The 21,130-nt window shown below is 41.8% G+C and overlaps 1 long non-coding RNA gene across 1 annotated transcript; it reads left to right on the forward strand.

Annotated features, from left to right (window-relative positions):
• Positions 1 to 1,417: 1,417 nt before the first annotated feature.
• Positions 1,418 to 18,314, forward strand: LOC130682834 (uncharacterized). Its single transcript, XR_008996197.1, has 3 exons — positions 1,418 to 4,610; positions 13,323 to 13,386; positions 15,594 to 18,314. It is a non-coding gene; the product is annotated as an uncharacterized LOC130682834 (long non-coding RNA).
• The last annotated feature ends 2,816 nt before the right edge of the window (positions 18,315 to 21,130 follow it).

The raw sequence follows: 21,130 nt of genomic DNA on the forward strand, positions 1-21,130 counted from the left end.
GGCTTCCTGTAACAATCAACTAATAAACATAGCAAAGTCCAGTTTAACTTCCAAACATTGACATTAACCAAAAAATTAATTTCTATGTTTAAAAGGTATCAGATGGCTAAGCATGTTTAAAAAATATATAAAAACCTTGGATTGAGTGTTTTTCTCCCTTATTTTCCACGTTATCCATCTCAAGACTAAGCAAATGTTTGCTCTACTGAAGGTGTCTCAGAGGTTAAGTCAGCCTACATTTTCTCTGTGTTCCAAGTACCTCGAGGACACGACTTTGGGCTCATGTTGGCCTTGGAACTTTGGGCACCTGGGTGGTGGCAGCTTTTCTTCCATCCTCTTATTATGCCTATTTAACCTTCTTAAACAATTTCATAATGGAAATGGCGTATTAATGTTCCCAAGCCCCCACCTCTGAATCCTTGCGTTCTTACTTCCTCATGACAATGCAGAGAAAAAGAAAATAGTTTTAGATTGGACTGTAGACTTCACTGGGAAGTCCTGCGACTCTGTTTTCAGTTAGTGGTATTCCTGTTAACTAGCGTCTGAGTCGTGCTAAGGTTGCAGCTTCCAGCCTGATTTTAAATTTACACGAGGTGCATGTCCTTAGTTACAATTGCAGTGGGCTTTTGGCTCCTTGCCTTATTAACTCCCGATTATATAAAGGGGTTCTACTCTTCTACTGGGAGATACATTTTAAACGTATTCAAATCTGAATTTGAAGGGCTTTTTAGCAGGACTTAAGTGATTTCTACACAGTATCCTGGGAATCCAGGTGACCGAAAGAGGAGGGCCTTCTGATTGGCCTTATAGCATGTGGAGAAAGACCAGCTAGGAAGCTGGTTTTGGGAATCTCCTGCAGGGAACTTGGAGTCCGTGAAGCTAGCTTAAACTCTGTGTCTGTAAGAAGCAAAAACACTCCTTTCCCCTTTCCACCTACTGGCAGATCTTGGTAGGACAGAGTCTCTTTCTTTCATTCTTTCTTCATTACAGTGGCAACTGTTGGAGAGTCTTTATAGAGAAGACAAGAGGGACTTTTTCTTTCTCATTGGGAAAATATAAATTATACAGGACTCTTAAATGTAGAGGGGTATAGGCAGCCACTCCCGGTGACACTGGCCAAATCACTCATTACTACTGGTTTGCGTTCCAAAGACAAATTTAAAAAATCATATTTTCTGATTAGAATAGAATTGAAAATATTTATTTCTTTTTACTCATTTGCTGTGAAAACTCAAACAATAAAGATTAGCAGAGATCTAGTGTAAATGTCCTCCTTTCCCTTCTTATTCCTTCCCCTTCATTGCCTTATCTTATTAATCAGGGCTAACTAATTTTCATAGTATAGAGTATTTTTTTTCTACACTTGAGTTTCCTTTGACATTATCATCTCTATTCATGTGGCTCTTGTGACCTTAGAGATGGGAAATTCCTGAGTGTGCCCTGCAAAAATGCTGCTACCAAACTTTTCTCAGGGAGGGCCTGAAGATGTTCCAGTTATCAGTCAAATGACAAACTGAATTTCCATACTCTCAACAGAGTTCTCATTCTTAAAAAAGGCCTCCAAATAGAGAGGTTCTTCTGATCCTTTGTGGGAGGCAAGTTTCTACTCCAACAGACAGTCTTATGACTTTGTTTTTCTTTGTCTCACCAGTCTTTTTGTGTGGAAGAACCCTTCCCTTTACCACTTCTAAGCATTGACATTTTCCTGCTTCTTTAAGACCCAGTGTGTTAGTTACCTATTGCTGTGTAACAAATAACCCCAAAGCTCAGCCACTGAAAACAACTATTTACATCACACAGTTTCTTTGGGTCAGGAATTTGGGAGTGGCCTAGCTATGTGGTTCTGGCTTTCATGAGGTTGTAGACAAAATACAGCAGGGTCATCTGAAGGCCCAACCTGGGCAGGAGGATTTGCTTCCCAGATGGCTCCTTGTCAAGCTCTTGGCAGGAGGCAGAGTTCCTTGCCATGTGGCTCTGTCCAGAGGCTCTGTCCTCACCGCACGGCAGCTGGTTTTCCATAGAGTGAGTGATCTAAGAGGGACAAATACAGAAATGTTAGTGTCTTTTATGATGTAGCCTTGGAAGTCACACTCTTTCATTTCTTATCTGTGTCCTTTTGATGGCACGAATCAGCCCTGTTCCGAATGGGAGGGGGCTATACAGGGTGCGAAAACCAGGAGGTAGGGATCACTTGTAGCCATGTTGGGGGCTGGTTACCACATCCAGCTCAGGTCCTATTCCTTCCATTTAACCTGGTAGTAAATTCATACCTAATAATATACTCTTCTCTGAACCTCTTAGTACTTTCTCTCTGAACTGCTACTTGGGACTATTGGATTCCACCTTGACTTGTTCTTTGATTAGGTGGTTTAGACTCAAATACTTAAGATTGTCAAGTGGCTGGAGGGCAGATCTTATGATCACCTGGGATGAGGAGGCTGGGGGATAGGCACTGAGACTTCAGCTTCTCTGGAGTGAGTCCCTATTCCAGTGGCTAGCCTTTGTGCTGGGCTGTACCTGCCTGGAGGCAGGTGTACACTCTAGGGATTCACACAAAGGTGGGCTAGGGACTGAAAGAGAGCTCTAGCGTGGGCCCTTAGCAAATGTTTGTAAGAGGACTACATAAGTGAATGAAAAGTTTATCCTGGCATCTCGTAGAATTCTGTGGGGACTTAGTGGTATTTTGATATTCCTTACCAGTTTCAGATTTCAGAGTGGCCCATCTTGTAGGGATAATTTCTATTCCTGATGCAAAAGAAGTTTCCTCTCACCTCTGCCTGTGAGTGGATAAATAAGGCTGGCTGTGAGAGTTGGGTGTTATTAATTTGGTGTCACTCATGCCATATTCTGAAAAGGTTCTCGTGTTTGAAGGTAGAAAGTTGCTCTAGTGAGGTGCGTTCCAGATTTGAGTAGCATAGGGTTGGAGTCATTCCCCTCCTGGACATGGAATGACAGATGACCAGGGAACAGACTTGTGTGGAAATGCACTTCCAAAAGCCTCAGCCTCCATCCCTCTCTTCTCCCTCTGAGGCTCAAGAGAGATGGCCAAAGAGGGCACATGAAGGCCTAGCTGCATCTACCACAGCACGTAAGACTGAGTTGCTCACACCCATTTCTCCATATGCAGGGCTGTTTCATTAATGAGTAAGACATACATTGGCTGTGTGTCAAGCCACCTCAGTATTTATTTGGCTTCAAGCTGGCCTTTCTAGAACATGTGTGTCTCCAGGGGACTGGAACTCTTAACAGTTGTGGAACAGTTGTAACTTTGGCAGGTTTAGCTGAGCAGTTAGAGGAGTTCTCAAAGCCCAGAGTCTGCTGCTCTCCATGGTGAGCACGCTTAAGTGTGCAGGGCAGGTGTGGGCACAAGGGAGGAGCTGCTGGCTGCTGTGCTCAAGGAGAGGAGGCTGTCACCTCCGTGGCCTAAGAATGCCTCCTCATTCACCTCCTGAGGTCACATTTATCTATAGCAATTCATTCTTTTAAGCTGGTTCAGTAGCATCATATTAATATGTATTACTAACACCTTATTAACATACTAACATCATACTAACCTGTAACATACTGGTTTGGAAGTCGAAGTTTTGGAGTTGAAGAGACTTAGGTATATATTCTAGATCTGCCATTTTTTACTGTGTGCCTTAACTTTAAGCCTTTCTTTGCTCACCTGCGAAGTGGAGGTAACTGTACCCTTACATTTATGGCCAGTTTGTGAGGAATATTGGTGTGTGTTCTGGTTTCTTATAAATTCTGTTCAGGTTTTGGTAGCAGGGTAATCCTGGCCTCATTAAATGAATTGACTGAGTGTTTCCTCTTTTATTTTCTGAAGAGTTTGTGTGAGATGGGTAGTTTTTTTCTTTTCATTTCTTAAATGTTTGAAAGCACTCAGCAACACAATCTGAGGTTTTCTTTGTGGTGAGGTTTTTGGTGATAAATTTATTGCTGTCACTATTGAGAACCAGGTACATGATTAAATGAGATTCCGTCAGGGAGAGCCAAGTCCCAGCAGACAGACAGCGCTGACAGACTACTGTCATGCCTCCTGGGCAAGATGTCCCCTGTCCTGCCAAATACCCCCTCACCTGCTGTATGCAGGATTCAGTCCCACTGCATTGCATATGTGTAAAGATCCCCATAAAAAGGAGAAAACTGAGACTCAGGGAAGTGAAGTCAATTAACAAAACTCACACAGCTAATAGATTGCAGAATAAAACCAGGACCCCACTTTAGTTATTTTGACTCAAATCCTATGGTGTCTCACCGTGCCCTAGCTGGAATGTAATGGTTCTGTCAGTCAATTCCATTTTGTCCTCTGACAGTGACATTCTCTTTCTCTCTGCTCTCCTGATGGGCACTGGGAGCTGCGCTGGGCTCAGAGCATTAGCTTTTTGTAGATCCATTCAGAAATCATTTGCTTTTCCTTTTGGGTCTCCAAGGTCCCATGCAAGCTTCGTGGCAAAACAAGAAAACAAAAGGTCACAGAGTATGAGTGCATTTAGAAAGCCTCAGCGGGGGAAAGAATTCACTTGAAAAAGATGGGCAGATCATCAGGAGCGTGGTTCCACAGCAGACCCAGAACCCAGAGCCTATAATTTCCAGCAAGTTCTTCTGTAAGTCATTAACCTTTCTTAATCCATATTTGATTAAGCGACCTCTTCCCAGACAGTTTTCCCTGACCCCAGATGGGTTCTCCAACTTTTATGAGATAACGTTTAGAAGACATCAAAGTTAATGGGAATTATGCAGCAGATGGATAGAGCGACATATTCCCATCTTAGTGGGGCAGCTGAGAAACCAAGGAGTGGGAAGGCTATTGGGTGGCGTCTCCTGTTCTGTGGGTCTGAGTTAACACATCTGGCCAAGGGATGCTGATGCTGATGAAGACTAGAACTCCATGGAATTCCACGGATGAGAAGGGAGCCAAGAGATCTGCGATGCTGGCAGCACCAGTGAAAGCAAGAGCAATGAGAGACCGGCCATGGGTCCTGCTGTTTATACTGGGTGTGCTTGTGCACACCCGTGCACCCGCACACACAGCCCAGAAGAAAAACTGCAGCTCCTCAGGGATCACGTGCCTAATTCACGTTAGAAACACTACAATGGCATTCATCCCAACAACGTGACAAATAACTGGTCATTAACAGGCAAAGGTTTCTAATCAACCAAAATCATATGTGAAAACCACATACAGTAGAGCAAATGGCAGGCTCATTCGAGCCCCAAAGAGCCAGCGTTCCACCTGTGGGATTTCCATCTCCAGCTCCTGGCAAGCGGGAAGATAACAGCAGTAGCAGTAATAGCAGCTGCCGGACATCCAGGGTTTTCCTTCTCCCAGACGCTGTGCCAAGCGCTTCACGAGCTTCAGCTTGTTGAATCTTTCACGGCTGCTTCCCTGGCCCAAGCCACCATTGCTTTTCTCCTGGACTATTCCAGTAGCTTTCACACTGGAAGCCCTTTCTCTGCCCTTGTCTCCTACAATATCTTATTTTCAAAGCTTCCAGAATGATCAAATGAGATCATCTCGTGGATCAAAATACTCCTGTGGCTTTCTCTCTTTGTCTCACAGTAAAACCCAAAATGGCCTAGGGCTTCTCCTCAGTGATCTCCAGTCCACTCTGCCCCTAACTTCTGGCCACTCTGGCCTCCTCTGTGGTTCTAAAGCATGTCAGAAACACTCCTGCCTCTGGGCCTTTGTGTTTGCTGTTCCCACTGTCTTTTCCCTGGAAATCATCTTAGCTCACTCTCTGACTTCCTTCAGGTTTGTGCTTACAAATCACCTGATTGGAAGGTCCTTCCCCGAGGACCCTTTATGAAATTGGCCCAAGCGCTTAATTTATAGTATGTGTCTTTCTAGTTCTCACAGCCACCTTGCTAATTACACCTGGATTTATTTATCAGTTCATTGCACCTCTTCACCCCCTAGAATGTAAGCTCCCCATGGACAGAGATGTGGTCTCATTTCCTCATATCCCTGGCACTTAGAACAATGCTCAGGATTATTTGTTGAGTGAATGAAAGAAAAAAAATGAATGGTGCTTTTCCTATCTTTCTATGTTTCCAGTTGTAAAACTTCTCCAAAGAGCATGTTACTTTTTAAAAAATTTAAAAATGATAACAAGAGAAAAAGGGAAAAACACTGAACTTTGAATAGGAACAGGATTACAGTCTGCGAAGTCTTGCCAATGCATGTGGCAATCAGTCCTGACCCAAGCTAGTGGGTGACCCAAGCTAGTCTCACTTAGCCTATGAGAACTAATATGCTCCCCAAACCAGTGGGGAGTAAGGCAGTAGATTAGAGGACAAGGGACATGCATAGCCCAACTAGATATTACCTTCATTATTCTTAGTTAAGGTTTCAGTAGCACCTAAGGTAGTTTTCCAGTCTAGTTGTAGCTGACTTATCTATCTATCTGTCTATCAATCATCTATCTATAGTATCTATATATTTATATTATAATAATTTTTTTATTGAGGTATTATTGATATACACTCTTATGAAGGTTTCACATGAAAAAACAATGTGGTTACTACATTTACCCATATTATCATGTCCCGCCCATACCCCATTGCAGTCACTGCCTATCAGTGTAGTAAGATGCCACAGATTCACTATTTGCCTTCTCTGTGCTACACTGTCTTCCCCATAAAACCCTCCACACCATGTGTGCCAATCATAATACCCCTCAGTCCCCTTCTCCCTCCCTCCCCACCCACCCTCCCACACCCCTCCCCTTTGGTAACCACTAGTCCCTTTTTGGAGTCTGTGAGTCTGTTGCTGTTTTATTCCTTCAGTTTTGCTTTGTTGTTATACTCCACAAATGAGGGAAATCATTTGGCATTTGTCTTTCTCCACCTGGCTTACTTCACTGAGCATAATCTCTTCCAGCTCCATCCATGTTGTTGCAAATGTTAGGATTTGTTTCTTTCTTATGGCTGAATAGTATTCCATTGTGTATATGTACCACGTCTTCTTTATCCATTCATCTACTGATGGACACTTAGATTGCTTCCATATCTTGGCTATTGTAAATAGTGCTATGATAAACATAGGGGTGTATATGTCTTTTTGAATCTGAGAAATTACATTTTTTGGGTAAATTCCTAGGAGTAGAATTCCTGGGTCAAATGGTATTTCTATTTTGAATTTTTTGAGGAACATCCATATTGCTTTCCACAATGGTTGAACTAGTGAACATTCCCACCAGCAGTGTAGGAGGGTTCTCCTTTCTCTGCATCCTCGCCAGCATTTGTTGTTCCTAGTCTTTTCAATACCGGCCATCCTAACTGGTGTGAGGTGATATCTCATTGTGGTTTTTATTTGCATTTCCCCAATAATTAGTGATATGGAGCATCTTTTCACGTGCCTGTTGGCCATTTGAGTTTCTTCTTTGGAGAATTTTCTGTTCATATCCTCTGCCCATTTTTTTTCTTTTTTTCTCCATCCATTTTTTAATTGAATTATTTGCTTTTTGTTGAGGCATGTAAGTTCTTTATATATTTTGAATGTTATCCCCTTGTCAGATATGTCATTTACAAATATATTCTCCCATACTGTAGGATGCCTTTTTGTTCTGTTGATGGTGTCCTTTGCTGTACAGAAGCTTTTTAGTTTGATGTAGTCCCATGTGTTCATTTTTGCTTCTGTTTCCCTTGCTCGAGGCGATGTGTTCAGGCAAAAGTTGCTCATATTTATATTCAGAAGGTCTTTGCCTATGTTGTCTTCTAAGAGTTGTATGGTTTCATGACTTACATTCAGGTCTTTGATCCATTTCAAGTTTACTTTTGTGTATGGGGATAGACAATAATACAGTCTCATTCTCTTGCATGTAGCTGTCCAGTTTTGCCAATACCAGTTGTGAAGAGGCTGTCATTTCCCCATTGTATGTCCATAGCTCCTTTATCATGTATTAATTGACCACATAAGCTTTGGTTTATATCTGGGCTCTCTAGTCTGTTCCACTGGTCTATGGATCTGTGCCAGTGTATATTATAGTTATTCTTGATGAATTGCTTTTGATGAATTCTATAGAATGATTTTAATTCTTACATAGTTATTTTATTAAATAAGGTAGACTTCTCTGAAAGCTTTTCCTCTGAGATCGGGAACTAGACAGGGATTTCCACTCTCCCCACTGCTATTTAACATAGAACTGGAGGTCCTAGCCATGGCAATCAGACAAAACAAAGAAATACAAGGAATCCAGATTGGTAAATAAGAAGTTAAACTGTCACTATTTGCAGATGACATGATATTGTACATAAAAAACCCTAAAGACTCCACCCCAAAACAACTAGAACTGATATTGGAATACAGCAAGGTTGCAGGATACAAAATTAACACACAGAAGTCTGTAGCTTTCCTATGCACTAACAATGAACCAACAGAAAGAGAAATCAGGAAAACAATTCCATTCACAATTGCATCAAAAAGAATAAAATACCTAGGAATAAATCTAACCAAAGAAGTGAATGACCTATACTCTGAAAACTACAAGTCACTCTTAAGAGAAATTAAAGAGGACACTAACAAATGGAAACTCATCCCATGCTCGTGGCTAGGAAGAATTAATATCATCAAAATGGCCATCCTGCCCAAAGCAATATACAGATTTGATGCAATCCCTATCAAATTACCAGAAACATTCTTCAATGAACTGGAACCAATAATTCAAAAATTCATATGGAAACACCAAAGACCCTGAATAGCCAAAGCAATCCTGAGAAAGAAGAATAAAGTAGGGGGGATCTCACTCCCCAATTTCAAGCTCTACTATAAAGCCATAGTAATCAAGACAGTTTGGTACTGGCACAAGAACAGAGCCACAGACCAGTGGAACAGACTAGAGACTCCAGACATTAACCCAAACATATATGGTCAATTAATATTTGATAAAGGAGCCATGGACATACAATGGCGAAATGACAGTCTCTTCAACAGATGTTGCTGGCAAAACTGGACAGCTACATGTAGGAGAATGAAACTGGACCATTGTCTAACCCCATATACAAAAGTAAATTCAAAATGGATCAAAGACCTGAATGTAAGCCATGAAACCATTAAACTCGTGGAGAAAAACATAGGCAAAAACCTCCTAGACATAAACATGAGTGACCTCTTCTTGAACATATCTCCCCGGGCAAGGAAAACAACAGCAAAAATGAGTAAGTGAGACTATATTAAGCTGAAAAGCTTCTGTACAGCAAAAGACACCATCAATAGAACAAAAAGGATCCCTACAGTATGGGATAATATATTTGAAAATGACACATCCGATAAAGGCTTGACGTCCAAAATATATAAAGAGCTCACACGCCTCAACAAACAAAAAACAAATAACCCAATTAAAAAATGGGCAGAGGAACTGAACAGACAGTTCTCCAAAAAAGAAATACAGATGGCCAACAGACACATGAAAAGATGCTCCACATCGCTAATTATCAGAGAAATGCAAATTAAAACTACAATGAGGTATCACCTCACACCAGTAAGGATGGCTGCCATCCAAAAGACAAACAACAACAAATGTTGGCGAGGCTGTGGAGAAAGGGGAACCCTCCTACACTGCTGGTGGGAATGTAAACTAGTCCAACCATTGTGGAAAGCAGTATGGAGGTATATCAAAATGCTCAAAACAGACTTACCATTTGACCCAGGAATTGCACTCCTGGGAATTTACCCTAAGAACGCAGCAATCAAGTTTGAGAAAGACAGATGCACCCCTATGTTTATTGCAGCACTATTTACAATAGCCAAGAATTGGAAGCAACCTAAATGTCCATTGGTAGATGAATGGATAAAGAAGATGTGGTACATATACACAATGGAATACTACTCAGCCATGAGAAAAGGGCAAATCCTACCATTTGCAGCAACATGGATGGAGCTGGAGGGTATTATGCTCAGTGAAATAAGCCAAGCCAAGAAAGAGAAATACCAAATGATTTCACTCATCTGTGGAGTATAAGAACAAAGGAAAAAACTGAAGGAACAAAACAGCAGCAGAATCACAGAACCCAAGAATGGACTAACAGGTACCAAAGGGAAAGGGACTGGGGAGGATGGATGGGTAGGGAGGGATAAGCGGTGGGGAGGAATAAGGGGGATATTAAGATCAGCATGCATGGGGGGATGGGAGAAAGGGGAGGGCTGTACAACACAGAGAAGACAAGTAGTGATTCTACAACATTTAGATCTGCTGATGGACAGTGACTCTAAAGGGGTTTATAGCGGGGACCTGGTATAGGGGAGAGCCTAGTAAACATAATATTCTTCATGTAAGTGTAGATTAAAGATATCAAAAAAAAAAAAGAAAGAAAGAAAAGGGGGATTACTCCATGATAGGATAAAACTAACTGTAAATCAATGATTAATGCATGCTTTAAATATCTTTAACTTTGATCACTTAAAGGGTGTCAGATGATCGGCTATGGAGGTACACTTTTCTGATAATATTCCTTTCTCTTAAAAAAAAAAAAGCAGCTCCTGTGTGGTGACCTCCAATGAGTTCTACAGAATGGTATAAAGGGCAGATCAAAGTGTGGGCAAAGGGTCTGTTTGTGTTTATACAGAGGATCAAAGCCTAATTTGGCTACCCAGAAAATGAACTAAGATGCAATATGAAGAAGAACTTCCAACATCAGCACTCTCTGGAAGAGTCATACCAGAAGATGATCATCAAAAAACCTCAACAAAGATCCAGGCAATGCTGCAGTTGTAGCTGCATTCATCCCACCAGTTCCTGGACTTGCCATTGGAATGAAGAAGGAGATATCTAAGCTGGCCTGTGCATACAGTAAAACAACAAATTTGACTGGATCTACACTGTTGGAACTCAACCAAGAATTAGGAGAAGTGCAAGTTCTAGCGCTCCAAAATCTTACAACTACAGACTATCTACTGTTAAAGAACATATGGGATGTGAACAGTTCCCAGGAATGGGCTGTTTTAATTTGTCTGATTTCTCTCAGACTGTTCAAGTACAGTTGGACAATATCCATCATATCATAGACAAATTTTCACAAATGCCTAGGGTGCCTAACTGGTTTTCTTGGTTTCACTGGAGATGGCTGGTAATTATATATCTGCTTTGGTTATGTAACTGTATTCCTATTATGTTAATGTGTGCATACAATTTAATTAGTAGTTTAAAACCTATACATGCTTAAATTACTCTACAAGAAGATATGTCAAAGAAATAATCAATCTTCCCATGTTTTCTTCTGTCTGCTACCTCTATAGCTTTTCTTCTCCCTTCCTAATTACAACCCTTAAATAGAATTCATGCCTCATATCGAATTTACCGAGTATCATAATTCCTCCAAGTGCTAAAGATACCTCAAGACAAATGCTGGGCTTAGAAGCCACAGGGCATAAACCTGCAAAGAAGTAAAAAGCTAACCTTTTCAAACAATATGGCTTCTCTCTCACTTACCAACTTTACATCTCCCTGTATGGCCCCGGAAGATGACTGGTTAGCCAGAGACGGGTAAGATTCCTCAAGGGAGGAACAACCTAAGACAGGCACAGTCGCAGGGGGGCCATCAGGTGAGAAATTGGGGATCAACAGAGGTGAGGCTTAGAACCCTTCCCCCCTGTTTTGAGAGAAATCTTCTGCATCCGTGAATGTTTTATTGCCCTTGTCTAGCTTGGATTAACACATAGTCTACAGGCACACACCTGATCATCTACATTTGCTCTCTTACAACACTAAACTAAGTTTTCTACCTTTATCTTACATCTACCTACCACTTCAGCATTTTATTAAAAATAATAATAATAATAAAGGGAGAAATGTGGGATCCACATATAAATCAAGTATAAAAATCAAACGAATATTCATATTTGACCTGATTGTTTATAGTTCATAATGCGTGATCAAAACCAAAAGTTTCTGTGATGACTGCCCTTGCACTGTTTACCATGTAAGAACTTATTCACTATGTAAGAATTTGTTCACCATGTAAGAACTTGTTCGTTATACTTTAGAAGATTGGAGACTGTTGAGAATTGGGCTTGGGGTTGATTAATGATTGTGCATTGAGTCCCCTATACAGAATTTTATTGTTGTTAACAACCATTTGATCAATAAATATAAGATACGCCCTCTCAAAAAAAAAATTCTCAATCATAAGTTGCTCATGGGGATAGTAGTACAGCATGGAGAACATAGTGAATGAATCTGTAAAATCTTTGTATGTTGACAGTAAGCTTGCCATGTATGGTTTGTGTTATATTGAGGTATATACTCTACCTAATTTACTGAGAAATTTTTTGATGAAAAGATGTTGAATTTTGTCTAATTATTTTCCTGCATCTATTGAAGTGATTATATTATTTTTATACTTCAAAAAAATAAAATAACATAAAGTTATTCCCCCAAACACACACACACACACAAAATAAGGTAGACTTCTTAGAAACTGTTCATTCATTTATTCATATATTTAACGTTCTGTGTTTTAGGGGCTATATAAGAAACTAAGGATAAAATGGGAAGCAGGTGAGTTGAGGTCCCTCTTCTCATGAAGTTATCTGAATATGTTTGAAAGAAGTGACATTTGTGCCCAGAATGAGAACAGAGGAAAGATGTTTATTTATGATATTCTCCACAGTGCTTCCACAGTGAGTCCCAACCTTCCCAGGACAACTAAGACAGAGCACAACTAGCATGTGTTTTATGGAGAGGGAGCTAAAGGACCAAACATAGACTCTTGCCTCCTGTGCAAGCATCTGAAAGTTAACTGGATTTTCCTTTTATCTGCTATGGCACTTGTTATGAATCACAAAGAAACCTCAAGTTTGAATGATAAATGATAAAACCTTGGAACTGATAGTATAAGAAGAAACTGGGCAGCCTATAGAGACAGTTATAAACAACACTTAGAAAATAACTATAAATGATGCTGTGCTGTTGACAGTTTTAGAGTTAGTTGGATGGATAGGAGCCCAGTCCAGATTTTCTTGATCTGCAATAAAACATTGCAACCTTCTGCCCATGGAAAAAAATGTGTCCCAGCAGCTTCTTCTTTATTCCCCCTCCTTGTTCTCCCCACACCAAAAATGCGAGGTCTAGTTTCTTTTGAAAGAACTACCAAAGGTGGCTCAATGCTTAGATTCATACAAAACTTTATGGACTGAAAAATTGTTTGAAATTAATTATCTCATTTTATAAAGTGGGGAGAGCAGATTCAGTAGAGAGCTATTGCTTTTCCTGTGCAGGATCATCTTTCTTTCGAGGACAGCATTCCATGTCTCCTGCAGGGGGCTTCCCGGAAGTCCGGGTAATCCTCAGACATGGCGGTTTCTCTCCCATCCTCCACAGCCACGACCGTGATCATGCTACTCAGGCTGGGGCAGCTGAAGCAGGACGCGCGCCTTGGACTCCGGTAGGTGCAAAGTGCTCGGGCCCAGGCTGGCTAAGCAGACACACTTTCTTGGGATCAAGGGGTCGTTTATATTACCCACTGGAGATAAAAGATGAGTGGCTTATACATTTTGCCATCCGAAAGGAATATAATGGCACTTCAGTGAACACCGCAAAAAGATGTGTTATCAAATTTCTTCAATGGTGGATGTGCCAGAACTTGGTCTTTTAGGAGGAGTAAGAATTTTCTAGGCAGCCTAGAGGGGAGGAGGGAAGGAAGACCTGGGCAAAAAGAAAAGCAAAGGCACAAAAAGACACGGAACTGTATAAAATACTGTAGAAATGTTATTATTGTCCTCACACAGGATTCTTAATTTCTTTATAAACTGAGAGGCTGGATGACTTGGGGGCTGAGGTAGCAGTGTCACCTGCTGAAGAGGGACCAGGCGAGACTCCTGCCTGCTCTAGTGGCCACTCCTGGCTCCTGGTGTCCCGGAGGGGGGTCTTCCCTATACACACAATAAACCACAGAGTCCCCTTCTTAATGATCTCTGAGGCAACTTCTCTTAACCTTTGGGTCGAGAGTCCATGTGAGAATCTAATAAAAACCATAGCTCTCTCCTAGAAAACAAAACCCCCAAATCACCACACAATTTATATGTAATGCCTCAAACACTTTAAAGTCCAACCAAGAACCCCTTGGAACAGTGCTTCCTGAATCTGTGATGAAGGACCAGTTTTATTTATTTTTCAAAATTTCAGTCTATCACTAGGGCCCAGTTGATACCACGTGATACTCCCCCAACAGGTATGACCACACCTGAACTGGTCTTATTTCTGATGAGTCCACTGATGGTGTGCTTGGATGCCATATCAATGTCAAGTTTGAAAAGGCTCATTCTCAGTTCTGATGCTCATCTTGGTGGACCAGCATCTGCAGCCGTGCTCTGTGGACCACACTTTGAGTGGCACTGTCCCATCAGTTCAGGGATCCCTGAGCCTATATTAAGGGTTCCCTGTTTATAAACAGAAGTTCATGTTTCTCCCCATGGTAGATGAAGCCCCTTAAATTCTCTGCTCTGGGATCAGTGCATTAATTTTCTGTTTCCTTTGCCATTTTGTAAATTTTATCAGTCCTTCTTCCTTTTCCACAGCTCTACCAACCTCACCTCTGTCAACCCAGGGAGGATTTATTGCTTCCTTACCTGTATCCCGCCCCCCCACCCAGCATTTAAAAGTTATTTATCATACTATATTACAATTTATTTATTATATAGCTTTATCCCCCTCCAAATAGTAATCTCTTCAAGTCAGAGATGGTAACTTTACGTATCTGTGTGTGTGTGTATGTGTGTGAGAGTGAAGGGCTGTTCACAGAGCCTGGAACATAACAGGTGCTCAATAAATGCATGTCGAGTTGACATGAAGCAAGTAAGAGGAACTGGCCGATGGGTGGCAGAGTATTGAAATCTAGCCCCAGGGAGTCCTGTGTGTGTTTTTTCTCTGTTTCTTCACTGGGGAGAGAGCAAGGGCTCAGCCACAGGTGCAGTTTGTAGTTGATGAGAAAAACAGAGCTGAAGATTTAGCTCTGGCCAGTAAAGAAGTTTGTCACCTCTTGGCAGATACTTGGCTTTGGCTGAGGGGAGGGTGATTTAGAATCATCCTGGGCCTCTGGGGCCTGAGCTGAATGGGAAGAGGGGAGAGGGTATTTGGAAGCTCTTGGTACACCTGCTCTTAGCACAGGATGCTGCTTCTTTCATAATGTTTTACTCTCTGAGCAGGGGCCCCTGAGTTCCCCAATGAATAACTGATAATATCTCCAGGTGGGAATGTTTACCTTTCACTCATGGCCATAGCTTATTGAAAATATCCTCTATTCAAACATTAAAGGGGACTTAGGGGGCATCACTTCGGCCAGAGTCAGGAGCAGAACCTGAATCATACATATGGGGGTAGTGGCCGCCTCTTGCGACTTGGAAGGCAGGAGCTCCATGCCAGCTCCAAGGTGGAGGCTGGTGGTAGGTGAGGAGAGAAGGAATCCTGGGTTTCTGAGGCAAGTTGGTATGTCAAAAATTGGCATTTTAAATAAGTTAAACTTATATACATTCTGAAAAAGAAATGTGGGCGTTTTGAAAGAAAACTGTGTGTCTAGAAAGTAATGAGGGCCCCGGATAAGGTGAAAGTGAGAGAAAAGGCTGGAAATAGCCACTGAAAATGTATTTAAAGCAGCAGGGGAGAGAGGAGATCTGAGCAGCACACCCGTGAAGATGGATGATAGCCCAGATGTGTCTCTGCCCAGCACTACACAAGGACCCTCAAATGCTTAGAGACCTCCCCACTGGAAGGTCCCCAGAACTGCAAGTTCAATTGAGTCATTAATATTTCCCCTTGAATTCCTCCTCAATGTTTTCCATCTTTGCAAATGGTACCAGCATAGTCTTGCTTAAGCCACAGATTTGGGAATGAATATTGATTTCTCCATCTTCCAGTCATTTCTACATCCCAGTAATCACTAGCCCTAGTAATCCCCACATCTAAACATGTTTATAATTTTCCCGACCTCCTCCAGTCTTCACTGAAACTGTGGAGGTCAGGTCGCTGCCATTTTATGCCTGGATTATTCTTGTTCCCTTCAATCCATTCTTCACTTCGTAGCTATCCTGGAATTCCCTAACGAAATATCTAGTTATTGTTTTTCTTGGCTTAGCACTGTTCAATGATTCCACATTGATCTTTGTATAAAGTCCAAACTCTTATGAAAGTCTTGCAAGGCCTGTTGTGATCTGTCTCATCCTCCCTGCAGCCCTCGTCTCTTACTCTCTCGCATAATCTTCGCTCCTGCCCTCTGAACCCTCTCTGCCCTCTGTGCCGCACTCTCAGCATTTGCTCTTTTGTGTCTCACTCTTTCTCCTGCTTCACACTTCCTTATTCTCTAAATCTCACCTTGGACATCCCTTCCCTTGGCTCTGAAAGATTAAATTGGTTGTCCCTCATATTGAGTCATATGTTCTTCCTTTCTGTCTTCCCTTCCTTATTACTATTAATATTTTCCTGATTTATTCATTTTTTAAATCACTAGACGATAAGCTACTTGAAAACAAGGACTGTGTCTTACTCATGATTGCATTTACAATGTTTGATATCCTTAAGTCCTTGACTTACGGATATTTGATTAAATAGGAGAAACTCAGGAGATAAATAATGTGGGTTATTGAAGAACATTGCCAAGAACAAATCAAGAACACTAACTTTGTGTCTGTGCATCGGATGAAACCTGTTCAGAAGTGAGGCAAATGGGCTTGGACTTGTGCCCAAACGGAAAAGTGACACTTATTCTGGGACTGAAGGAACTGAAAATAGATGAGGTGTGGTATATTTGTAGGTTCTAGAAGAAAACAGAATTCTAATAAGATAATTGACTTGAAGACATTTAATACAAGAATAACCTGCAGCAGTGTGGGCAGGGTTAAGGAAATCAACATAGGATTTTGTTGCACCCAGAGACTAGCAACAACAGGAAGCTGTTACCACCTCTGGGGCTGGAGGGACTAAGGGAGGAAATAGTGTTCACAGAGATGATGGAATGTGGAGGAGGAATGCGTACCAGAGCTGTGGTGTGGAGGCAGGGTGGGGACAGGGAAGAAACACCTGATCTTTTCTCCTCTTGCTGGTGCCCCTTTTAGCCAAACTCACTGGGAGGCCAGAGGATGGGGAACCTGAGTGCTACAGGGTTGGTCTTGTAGGGCTCAGTAGTATAGGAAAGGATGGAGAATGGATCAGGAGCCACAAGTGAAGATTACCAGCACACATGGTTGTGCAAAGGGAGAACAGTAGTAAGAAAAGAGAATACCTCCAACTGTTGGATTTAGAAGAGAATTTTTAATTATTGGAGGACAGTGGAAGTTGGTGGTGACTTGGGGAAGACTCTGGAATGCTTTACATCTGTGCTTGGTATCCTGGATAATGTCCGGCTGGACACCTGTGATTTAGCTCATGGGTAGAGGGTGTATCTGGACATTTGTTTTTTCAGTGTTTGTGAAGATTGGGTGCCCTCGAGCAATTTGATTGTTGACCTGGAGCAGGGGTGGTGCTGCCAGAGAAGCAGTGTGGGAGTGGGGTGTAGGATGAGGTGAAGGTTCAGGGCTTGGAGGAGAGAGCTTGCACTCCGTGAACTGCTGTGTGAGGCACTGAAAACATGCTGCGTGCATCCCACTGAGCACCCAGCCAGACAGTCTGTTATTCATTGTTGTCATTGTTACTGTTATGTGTATGTTTGCTTCATGGGTGTGTGTGTGTGTGTGTGTGTGTGTGTCTTTGGGAGCATCTGGGAGTGTACTTTGGGAATGGGCTACTCTGTTCTTTTGTTGTGTGTGACCTGGAAGAATTTCTCTTGGAAATGCAATTCCTCAGAGGGTATTTTGCAAACAGTCCATTGGTTTATTACCTACTGTCAGGTCATAATAAGAAGAAATGGCCCTAAATGACAGCAGGAAGAATTTCATTTAGACTTAAGGGATGGCTTTTAATAACTTGTAGTATCAGATTCCTTCCTGACTTTAGGGAGACATCATTTTTCTCTTCATTTCTGAATTACATCACATATCCAAACAACAAGAGTTCCATGTTTTAAGTTCCATGGAAGTGACATAAAATTATATATATGTACCAATATTCTTTGAAATTATGACTTTTAGAATGTCCAGGTTGTCTTTACTCTGGTTATTGATGCTTGTTTGCCTAGTTTCCTCTCACTCTTTGCCTGCAGGGTGCAGAGAGCATAGGCAAGAGTCACATACTCTGGGAGAGTGTCAGAAAGACTCGGCCATCTGCTACTTGATCTGACCTGCAGCCCCAACTCTGACTGCTTTTTCTCTCTCTCCCCATTGCTTACTTATCTCCAGATACACAGGCCTCTCAGCTGTTTCTCAGACTCCTGCCTCAGCCCCTGTACTGTCTCTTCCCTCTGCCTGGAAGGCTTTTCTTCCAGATGTGTGTGTGCATGGCTGGACCCCATTACCTTCCAGTGAGGCCTTCTCTGACCACCCCATGTAAAAGACGACCCTTGTCTCTCCTGGTCCCTATCATGGGGCTGACCACAACACCTCAGCATGTTAATCTTCTAATTGATTATTTGTCTGTTGCCTGATTCCCCAGTGAGAGTGCCAGTCTGACAAGGACAAGAACTTTGTCCACCCTGCTTGTTGTTGTATTCCCAACACCTAGACCAGGGACTGGAAAACAGTGGGTGCTCAATAAAAATCTGTGGAATCAATGAGTACATGCACAAGAAATATTTCAATTACTTCAGCCCTTCCCAGTTTTCATGTTTCAAGTAAAGATCTTTTTTGTTCACTCCTTTTTTTATTACTGTTCATTATTCTGACCTGCTGATGACCTACCCATATTGACACAAAGGAATGCATGTGGAACATCAGCTCCTCTTCCTTCTCCTGTGTGTAGGCCCACCTGAGGGAGCACGCAGGCTGTCCTGTGTCTCCAGCGTGGACACTGGCCCTGCTGGGACATGTCCTGTCTTTGTCAGTGGCCGTGACTGGCTAGTCTCTCTAATTCTAAGTTTTGGTGCTTTGAGCTCATTTGCCCACAGATCTAAGCCATTCTTTCCAATGTTCTGATGTTGGTAATGATGACATTTTTCTCTCCCATTGGTACTCTCTTTGATCCTATTTCTATTTGATTGAGAACTCAAGTACAAAAAAGAGAATATTCTGTGTTAATAAGATTCTGAGTGAAAGGTTAACATCAGGCCTAGGCTGATCCAGAGGCCTATCTTGGAAAATGACCTAGACTTCACCGTCTCATAGCTCTGCACCCTTGGAAATACTGGCTCAAGGTAAATGTGGAACTCTGTGTCTCTTTTGCATTTCATGGGACAGCACCTGGGCTGGGGGAGCGGAGAGTCAGCATTTGGCCTTGGGCCTACGTGACTAGAACACTAAAACGAGGAGTGGGAAGCATGGGCTGCAGCTCCTCTGGGTCAAGGTCGCCCCCGCGCACCTTAGCTGTCATCAGCATAGGTGAGGGGAAAATAAAACAGTACTTGCTTAGCTGTTGGCCTTCCGATGAGCTGGAGATCCTGTGCCTGTTTTGTTCTATCAAGTTAACTAAAAATAGCACTAGATCAACAATATTTTCCTTCTCATGAGTTTGACTGTGAATTTCGACCCTTCGTAGAACAACAGGGAGCACCGCCAAAGAGCCCAGCAGTGACCAATGTCAGGAGGGACACAGAGAGAGGAAGTCTCAGAAAAGTTCCATTCTGGAGAAAATGAGCCAGTTTCAAGACTTAGGAGCTATCAATCCTGTCTCAGTTTCTTCATCTTGAAAATGGGGACGACTGAAATGCTTTGGGTTTGTCATAGTACTGTTCACAGGTTCAGATGAGATAATACTGAAGATTATGCCATCCAGGGCATCATTTCATATTTATAATAATTTTATGAGTTAGCATACATGTGTTGAATATAATGTTATTCTTTGAAACACCAATCAGAGCTTTGCCCTCTGCAAGTTTTCTCACAAGATCCATTTTTAGTTGTCATTTTTGCTTCCTGCTTCTTTGCATGTCTAGGACTCTAGAAAAGTCATATATTAAATGGGGTGGCAAAGGACAACTAATGATGTCTCTTAACTTCCTGGTACCTTCCTTTTTATTGTCTTGAAGATGGAGGGCTGTCTCTTGGATTTCCCATTGGGTTCTAATTCTCAGCATTTTGAGTCTCAGCATTCTTGTTATTCAAACATGGTTTCTTGAGTCTGAGAAAGCTTTTTGTGAATGGAGGAAGCCTTATTTCTCATTTGTTCTAGAGATCATTCCACCCATCACAGATTTAAGCTAAATATAACTGTGGGTTATATTTAAATCATCACCTTCAGCAGTTACACAAAACAAGAAATCCCAGTCCTCTCCTCCCCTTGACTTCTCAATGAATCTAGTTGTATGTGTGCTGATGCCATTAAAAAATACAGGGATAAATCTTCTGAACATGGATAGTGCAGAATTTGTAGACCTAGTCTCTTTTTGAGTTACTAAACAGGAAGTAAAACATTGCTTAGTACACGTTAGAGGAAAGTTCTTTGGATGCCTGAAGTGTAGATCTTTGAGGTCAAGAATGGGATCTTATCTGCCCTACATTTCCCATGCCTGGCAGAATTCAAGCATCAGAGGCACTCAGCATAAAGGTAAAGAAGGGGAGGGGGTCTAAGGATGTACACACTTGGGCTTAAATATTGGCCAACCATTCCGTAGCTCTCAGATTTTGGATAAATTCCGAATTCCCTGAGTTTTACAACTATAAAATAATAATAATGATAATTAAGAGAGTTATTGTGGGGACTAGATGAGATAATATATATAAAGTGGTGAACTGCAGTGCCTAGAATATAAAATAAGCATTCATTGTTATTGCCGATACCTTTATTATTATAATTATGGCCATTATTTATGTTGCATTACTTGGAGTAGGCTCATCTCTGGACAGTTGCACTTCATCTTCCTTCTTCCTAAAATGTTCTTCTCTGTGTGGTGAACTCTTATTCACACTTCAAAGCCTTTTATCAAACATGTAGCTAGGAGGCACTGAGACTTGCCACCTTAGCATCTTTAAAACCTGTCATACAAAGGACTGGTAAATATTTGTTGTTTATTGAACAGCAACCAACTAGAAGGAGATGGTGAAGATTCCCAGAGAGATCAACATGCATTGTAACCTGGATGTAAGGAACCATTCAAATATTGGTTACTGTCA

This window comes from Manis pentadactyla, chromosome 3 (assembly GCF_030020395.1).
Source record: "Manis pentadactyla isolate mManPen7 chromosome 3, mManPen7.hap1, whole genome shotgun sequence".
In the NCBI taxonomy this organism is placed as follows: domain Eukaryota; kingdom Metazoa; phylum Chordata; class Mammalia; order Pholidota; family Manidae; genus Manis; species Manis pentadactyla.